Source organism: Ambystoma mexicanum, chromosome 4p (assembly GCF_040938575.1).
Source record: "Ambystoma mexicanum isolate Mex_15411 chromosome 4p, UKY_AmexF1_1, whole genome shotgun sequence".
Classification (NCBI taxonomy): domain Eukaryota; kingdom Metazoa; phylum Chordata; class Amphibia; order Caudata; family Ambystomatidae; genus Ambystoma; species Ambystoma mexicanum.
The window spans coordinates 1,059,890,713-1,059,899,620 of NC_090927.1; positions in this window are offsets into that span (position 1 = coordinate 1,059,890,713).

Consider the following 8,908-nt stretch of genomic DNA (forward strand, 5'->3'; position numbering starts at 1 on the left):
AGCAACTAGAGAGGATTCCTATACTAAGATGATACCCAGTCCTTCAGTTCTTGTATCAGATCTGGTTGTGTAATGCACAGACAAATAACCCAATTCGGGGGTGGGATGGGTTGTGGTGGAACAGGTTCACCTTTTGCCCCATACTGCTGTGAGAATGTGTATGCTTTTCCGTTTCTTGATCCAGGATGATAGGTAAGGACAAAACCAAACCTAGAAAAGAATTGGAACCACCGGCATTGGCGTGCGTTGGTACATACTGAGGAAGCCATGAGGTCAGGTCACAGTGGTCACTTAAGACGGTAAACTGATGTTTTACCCCCAAGAGATGATGACGACACTTGAGGAACACGCCCCTAAGGGCTAACAACTCTTTCTCAGTGACTATGTAGTTTTGCCCTGCTGATGTCGTTTTACATGAATAAAAGGCCACTGAATGCAAGAGGCCAGTTTTAGTGCATGTTTGGGATAGGACAGCCACCAAGGCCACAGCAGGCTCATCGGCTTCCACAACAAATGGTTCCTCTGGGTTAGGATGTTGCAGCACATGAGCTGATGTGAATGCCTGCTTTAAGGTGTTAGATGCATTCTGCACCTCATAGGACCATTAAAATGGTTGTTCGTTATTGGTCAAGAGTGTCAAGTGAGCCACAATACTACTGAAGGAATGGATGAAGTGCCAATAAAAATAGGCACACGCTAAAAACAACTGGAATTCCTTTAGGGTTGTTGGTTGTGGCCCGTCCAACATGGCCTGGACTTTGGCTTCACTCCTCTGTAAGCCCCTTGTGGAAAGTATAAAACCCAAGACCTCCACTTCTGCAGCATGCAGGAGGCATTTCTCTGCCTTGGCATACAAAGATCTCTCCAAGAGTCTCTGCAAGATGATCTGAATGTGTTAGAAGTGTTCAAGGTAAGAGGTGGAGAAGACCAATATGTCATCAAGGTATATGATGACAAACCTTTCCAGGAGATCATAGAAGATGTTGTTTATTAAATTCTGAAATGTAGCAGAGGCACTGCAGAGGCCAAAGGGCATGACTTCATATTCGAACAGCCCTTTGTCTTGAATGCCATCTTCCATTCATCCCACGGTTCATTCTAACCAGGTTGTAAGCACTGCTTAAGTCTTAATTTGTAAACAGGACATCAGAGCCAAGGTGGTCTAGCAGCACTGAGATTATTGGCCGTGGGTACTGATTTTTGATGGTGATCAGGTTCAGGGTTCTGTAGCCAATGCAGGGTCAAAGGCTGCCTTCCCTTTTCGGGACAGAAAATAAAAGAGACGCTGATGGGGAGCTGGAGTGACGGATGAAACCAGTTTGCAGGGCAGTCTGCATTTACTCTTGCAGGATGCAATCTTCCATATGAGTCAGGGAATACACCTGACTAGAAGGTATTCAAGTTCCTTTAACTAGATCATGGGGCAGGCATACAACGATGAGGATGAAGATGTTCAGCTTGTTTTTTATCAAAAACATTGGTGTAGTGTTGGATTTTGGTAGGTAAGCCCAGCAGTATAGCCCAAACCGAACTGTACCATGTTAGCAATGCCTGGCTCAAGGCTCTGGGTACTCCTTCAGACCACTCTGGACCATTGGATCCAGCCGAGAAGAGGTAAACCTCACCAGAGTCCCCAATGTTGTGAGGGTTATGTTTCTGAAACCATGGCAGACCAAGCATCACACCAAAATAAGGGTCATCTATTAGATCAAAGGCAGTGGATTCACACTTTCCTTGTTCTGTAGCCAGGGTCAACACCAATGTCTATTCAATCACAGGACCAGAACTTAGACCATTGCCATCCAGAGCACTAATAGGTTCGAGGAACACCTTCTTCCAGAAAGTAACGTTGTGGGTCTTGGCAAATGTCTAGTCCATGTTACCTGTTACCCAGGAATCCACTATCAGTTTGGTAAATAAAGTGGGTAAGCCCCTTTCAGACAAGGAAGCGCCTTTACAAACATGAATTGTATTTCCTATTTTTCCTGTGGGATGCCTCGCATTCTGTTCACTCATTCCGTGGGCCTCGGTTATTGGGAGTCTTGTCATTTCCCGCCTTCTTAACGGGTTCCTTAGGACGGAGACGGGTCTAATGGCCTGACTAGCCACAATACGGACACAGATTCTCCTCCCGTTGACAGTCCTGTTCACTCCTAGGGAGAGGCCTAACAAACACTCCAATCTGCATGGGCTCACGAAGTCCCTGCTCCAGATGGCATACTGGTCAGAGTACCAAAACCCAAATGATGTGCTTCACCCCGTCTTTCAGCCATACAGGTGTCCAGCTGTAAAACCAAGTACACCAACTCTGGGTAGGAACTGGGTATGGCGGGAACGACTGCCAAAGCGTCTTTCAGGGCTTTGCTTAGAACCTTGTAGAAGACTGCAGCCTTATTTTCTTCAGGCCAGGCTGTCTCTGCCTCTAGTTGTTTAAAACAGGCAATATAGGAGAGAAGTGTGAAACGTCTTTGGGCCAGAGCCAACAACTGTAAATCGTGAGCCTGGGCTTTGTGATGAGAATCAAAAACACGATTCATCTCATGGATGAGGGCATCAAAATCATACAAGACAGGGTCATTACCCTCTAAAAGAGTACTGGCTGTGGTTTCTCCAAGATAAGAAACTACAAAAGCCACTTTAGCGGTGGAGTCAGGAAAAGGCAATGGCCTACACAAACAATGGAGCGTACACTGGTTCAGAAACATATGATATGCTGCCAGATCTCCCATGAATCTTTCTGGCGGTGACATGGGAACAGTGTGGTGACCAAAGCAACAGCCAAACCCACGAGTGCTGGACCTTGCCCAGTTGGTAAAGAGCTGACAACAGAAGTGAATGCTACTGCACCTGCAAACACATTTGTGTGAGGATGGAACTGACTCTGGGTGCTTTGGGTGGCATTTAACCTTTGATTAAGATATGAGCACTGACCATGAGCAGTGGAAGGATCAGGATTGGTGTCTATGAGGAGTAAGGCTTTTCAGTCTGTCAGATCCAGCAACTGACTAAACCCTCAAGGGAGTGTGCTTTCCTTCCAACTTTGGTGAAGAAAAACAAACACTTAAGGCAGGATTAGGCAAAAAGTATGGAAGGCGTACGCCCGGTTCTCTCCCTTCTGCAAAAGAAAATGCCAGCGATTAACACCAATCATTATACAAACCCCTTCCCATCTCCTTACTTACAACAGGAATTCATCAGGTATTTTTACAATACCTGAAGCAGTCAGCATGCAGCCCAGAAACGGGAGAGGGCATAGGGCATAGGGTGTTCAGCTTGTACTGGAGAGACACCCGGCCAGCCATTAGAGTCAGGGTTTTGCTCCGCAGTACTTTAAGATGAGATAGCTGCACCTTGAGATGGATGGGGGTGCAGGTTTTCTTACTCCAACACCAATCAATAAGGACAACTCAATGGTTTGGCAAAGGGGAGTCCGTTTAATGACAAGTACAAAAAATGGGGAAACATGGAAATCAACAGTGATGCGATAGCCCATCTCGCTTCAACTCCATGCATAAATCTCCACTTTACTTAGCAGCATGCAGAATGGTCAGCCAGGTGCACGATGCCCCAAGATTCACCCGGCCTCCCTTCCATCAATCATTACTTTAGTGGCTATGTGTCAATTAGTTGGCTGTGGTCAGCCTCAAAACTGTATCTTCTTGTCAGGAAAAGTTATGATATCGCTGTTTGGGTGACAGCCAGGCATAGGTGTGAATTTGTGCCTCTTCTTGCTCGGATGGTCACGTGCTGCTCACACCGTGAATCTGCCTAGTTTTCCTTCTATTTGCGCATTTAATTCTTATTCGGCTTGCCACCTGCCTGGGCCTCCTTATCTCGGCCTTCCTGAGATAGGCTATTCTGTTCTTAAGTTTAGATTCCGCAAAGCTACTGTTCGCTCCTTCTATTGGTCTGACCTTGGCTCTTCCTGGTTCACGTTGCCTCTGCTGAGTTTCGATTCAGCCATCTCTTCTCGTTTTAGCTGGAATACGAATCCTGTCCTGTTTGAACTCTAGTAACCTGAGTTAATTTTGCTTTTGTGTAAAGTGGACTTGCACTTATATAACATGCTTTCTTTTGAGGTAGATTGTGTATAATGGCGCTTGCCGCTCTATTCTTCTACTTAGCATGCAAGCCGCACTGTTTTCTTAGCTTTCTTGCGGTTACAAGCATATGTACAGGCGTTATCGGGTTGAATATCTTCATCCTGCTTACAGTTTAAATTCCTTTGTCTTTCACCAACGTTCTCTTCTTTCAGTTTCGCGATAGCTTTATGTATGGCATTTCGTCTCTTTGTGTCATCCTTGGGTTGTCATATCTTCTATGGTTGCGTCAGTCCAGGCCCTCGTGATGTCACCATTCATCTTCCATTAAGGACTTTTTGGTATCTTCCTGGACAGTACTTAACCAATCTTCATTTTGTTTCATTTGCTGGTAGGGTTTTCTCAATGGATACCTTACTGTCCATGGTTGTCTGGTTATCGGTGCTTCAATAGGTATTATTCTTCTGATAGACACTGGGCAGAGCCCTACTGCGGTTCTCTGATGGATTATTTGCTCATCATACGTCACATATCTTGGCGTGAACGTTCCTGGTACTTCAAAATGGGAGACTGGAGTGCAGGCCTTGCTCGGGACCTCCTCTACACTCCCCCCTCTGGTCGATTCATTGACCACTTCCGCTTCCTCTTTTAGATTCATCTTACTTGGTTCTTCGCTATTAATTTCTTTTTCATCTTCTGTGTTTGTATATGATGGTTTGAAGAGGTGTCTCTTTGGAATCCATAGTTTTACCACTCCTCTCAGGCTTCCTGCTGTCTTTACTTGTTCATCTTTGTTCCATGTCATTAGCTGACATTGTCCATTAGGGCTGCAATAAATCCATTTTCCTTAATAATTTCTGCGTTTCCTGGGGTAAAGAAACTTTATACCTTCTGACGCATGCTCGCTGGCCTTCACAAAGTCTCTTATTTCTTCATCAGTCAGATCTCTGGGCTTCCATCCGGGTTTGATATCAATCATGATCTTCATCCCTATGGCTTTCTTCACAGTTTTCTGGCATTGCGGGATTATTATCTTGATAACGCAAAATCCTAGTAATATCATCAATAGCAAGGCTTTTAGGAACTTGAATGCATCCGCCATCCATTGTTTAACCCATGAAAACAGAGATTCAAACCAGCTGTCATCATCAACTTCGTCGGTTTCATTGATCATCTGGTTCTGTAGGTTTGCCAGCATACCTATAGCTTCTGTTAAAGTTCCATTTTCTTCGTCATGAGTAGGTATAAATGTGCAACATGATTCTCCAATTTTTGCACAAACTCCTCCATCCATAGCTGTGATCATGTCAAGTACATATCTGTTCTGGAGAGTCATCAGTCATATGGCTCTTAACTCCTGCTTGATTGCATTGAATCCTTTTATTGTCGTGTTGATGGTTTGCAGTAACTCCCATCTGGTTATCTGCAACCATTTAGTATTTGCTCCAACTTGAAATCTTGGCATCAGAATTGTCGTGAACACTGATGAGGTGAGGCTGAACAGCTTGTGTTCATATGGGATTGCATGAAATGCTTCTTCTGATTTGGCAGGGAAGTAATTCTCTCTCTTTATATGGGTTATCAGTTCCGCAGATCTCTTCTTCCTCAGATGAGCATCTGCTTTTGGGAAACTATCAATATTCAGGTCACTTTTCGGGATCACAAATGCTGGAACGTGGACATTCACTATAATGCATATGCCTCCCCAGTTTTTCGGCAGTCTGATGTATGCTTTGGGTCCACTAGTCCAATAATGATCCATGATCACTGCAGTCCCATGAGTCATTCCTGGGGCTTCAAAAATGTGTCCGCAGTTCTGATTCTCTCCCATTCTCCTTGTGCCATTATTCCTGAAGCACAATTTCGGACTTTCTAGTGGCACTATCTGCAGGGGTCCTCCTCTGTCTTGGACCCATGTCAGTAGTTTTGTAAGTTTAGGCCATAGTGGTTTGCGCAGTCTTTGTGAGTTTTCAATTGCTTCCTTGCAGGCTCCGAAGACCATCCATGCTCAGCAGATCACCACTCCTTGTTCCCAACTGTCTGGTGAAAGTACTATTCCCAAAATCTGCATTTGGCCTCTGTTTTTCCAAATTTGAGCCTCTGCTGGAGTTTTCCTTTGGACATTCAGTCTCAGATTTACCTCCCATTTTATTGCTGCTCCTTTAACTCCAGGCTTCTCATACCTGATCACATGATTCCTAGTATGGGCTCTATTTCTCGTCTTTATGTCTTCATCGGGATAAGCTGTTTCAGATGCCCATATCAATGAGACATCACTTCCCATGAACTGGCCTCTGGTGTTGCACATTGCTATGTTTGAGAGACATTGGGCCTCATTACACGGACGGCGGTAAGGGTTAACGGTCACCGTTAATGGCAACGGTGACCGTTAACCCTTACCGCCGTACTACGAGGTCCCTTTGCGGGTTGGAGGAATTAACGCCTGCTTCTTGCAGGCGTTAAGTACCAACCCGCTAAGGGACCTCGGAGCTAATTACGGCACCGCAAAATTGCGGTGCCGTAATTAGCGCCTTCCCCATTCCCATAGAGCCCTATGGGGCAGAAATGGGAATGGGGAAGGGCAATGGCGGAAGGGGGATTTACCGCCCCTCCAACCTTGGAATGGGGCGGTAAATCCCCTTTCCGCCAAGGCGGTGCCGGTAATTTACCGGCATGGTCCAGGGTGCTAATAGCACCCTGGATTACCGCCTTCCGTGTAATGAGGCCCATTGTGCTTTCAGGACATCGATTTCCACAGCCACAAAGAGCTTGGATTTCCCCATGCTGTATGGTAGAAGTGCGCAAACGAAGCATTCTCCTTCTGAATTTCGTCTTCCAACTTCTTTCATGTGCTGGTACCAAATGTTGTTTCCTAAATGTGCTGTGCTGTCCAGGTAGTTATTTAGTTCATTATTATCTTCATGCATGCTTCTCTTGGTTCTTGAGGTTTTTCTGTAATTTGCTATAACTACATCTCTGAACGCCTCTGCATGGCTTTTCCTTGCTGGAGGATCCTCAGGCATCCTGGCCCATGGTGCAGGTTTCTCCATCTGTGCCATTTTAGTGGACAGCAGTCTGGCAGCTCTTTCCCGGTCCTCATGCATCTTTTCTCTGCTGCGTGCAAATGCCCATGCCAACCAGCCTGACACTGGTCCGGTATATGGCTGTATTGTAGACCTGGTACTTGTCCCTTGTGTTACAATATGTGTGCTGGGTAATACGGTCTATGCGGTTATGTTCTTCATGTTCCTCTTGTCGTTTCCTCGCTCTGGCTATGTATGGGAATAGTAAGTTTACTAACATTTGTGTCCTTGAGGAGAGTTTTTCTGAGGCCACTTCTGTTTTCTTAAGGATTTCTGATATGACTGCTTCTGTTGGTCTTTCTCTTAATTCTTCTTGTTTTCTCCCACTATCTCCTGTGAAGATTTTTATGGTAGGCAGTCTCATCTTCTCTGCTGCTTTCGTTTGTGGTTCTGTGGTCATTGACACTAGGCCTGTTTCGTGTGCATTCAGTGTGTGTATGCGTGTAGTTGTCAGTGTTTTTTCTTCATTCATTTCATGCCGACCCTGTCTCCGGCTTTTCTGCTTGTTCGTTACCATAAATGTGTGTATATCACTATTAATCAAGTTCATTTCAAGTTCATTTACTCTGCCATCAGATTTTCTAGTGACAGGAATGACTATTTAAGGTCTGGGTGCTTTTGTGGGTTTCATGCGTATATCATCAGGTGGGTGCCCTGAAATTGCACTGCTTCCAGTGCCAATAAAGAATGCAGTTCTGATCGTTAATGACAGAAAGATAATGACAATTATGATACATAAGTACATTATGCCCTTATACGTCAGGCGACAGCATTTTCTTCCAGAGAAGTAAGGGTGCCTCTCTGCTTGTGGAAGGACCAGGTTGCTGCTCTGGGCCCCCATCTCGATCATTTACCAATGTAAATTTTGTTTTTCCCCCACCCAATATCGTTCTTCGAGTTCTGTGTCAAAAATGTCAGGTGCTTCCCAAGTGTCCCTCCTCTTGCGAGCGACAATTGTCTCTTAATGCAGGATACAGTTCCTTTGCTTGACTATGGGAAAAATAGATTAAAATAATACTTTGGTGAGTCACTTTTACTGTGCATGTTCAAAGTACCTGAGCTCCCAGTCCACTCCTCGAATCTGCTTCAGTCCAGAGGACATATTGGACACTGGTCAGTATGAAGAAATAGGGAAAAAATAACAACAAACATAACAAATGGAGTTCTGGACTCTGCTCCCTCGATCTGTCCCTCGGCGGAAAGTTTCACGATCTTCTCCTAAGGATTCGATTGAGATTAGAAGTTTTGATTTGAGCTATAATAGCATGCAAGAGCATGTTTAGCTGAGTACACTTTACTGGATCTCCAAGAAATGTAAGTACATTAACATTGGTTGGTCTTCCCACTAGCTCTGGAAAGTCTTCAATAAGGTGAAAGAAGACATTGTATGCAAATCTGCTGTCTTCTGTTGACAGGCACATCTGTTCTGTCTTTGTTGAGATTCAGGATTATATGTTCTTTCCTCGATGTAAACAATGTTTGCACTGTCCGGTTGCGTGGAGTGCGACCAAAATGATGACCTTATTTAAAAGATGGCTTAAATGATCAGTGATTGCTGGGTCTCAAAGGAATGTGAGAGTGTCTGTTGTTCTCCCGGCAATAGTTGGACAGTCTTCGATTATGCGAAAGAACAGTGTGTTGATGAGCTCATCTATTTCCACCTGTGTTGGGAACATTTGCTTCTTTCTCGCTGTACTCAGGGAGTATGATGAGTTGTTCAGCAATGACAGTAAGCAGTTGTCTTATTATTTCTTCGTTTTTAGGATCTTGGAGAAAGTCTGTGAC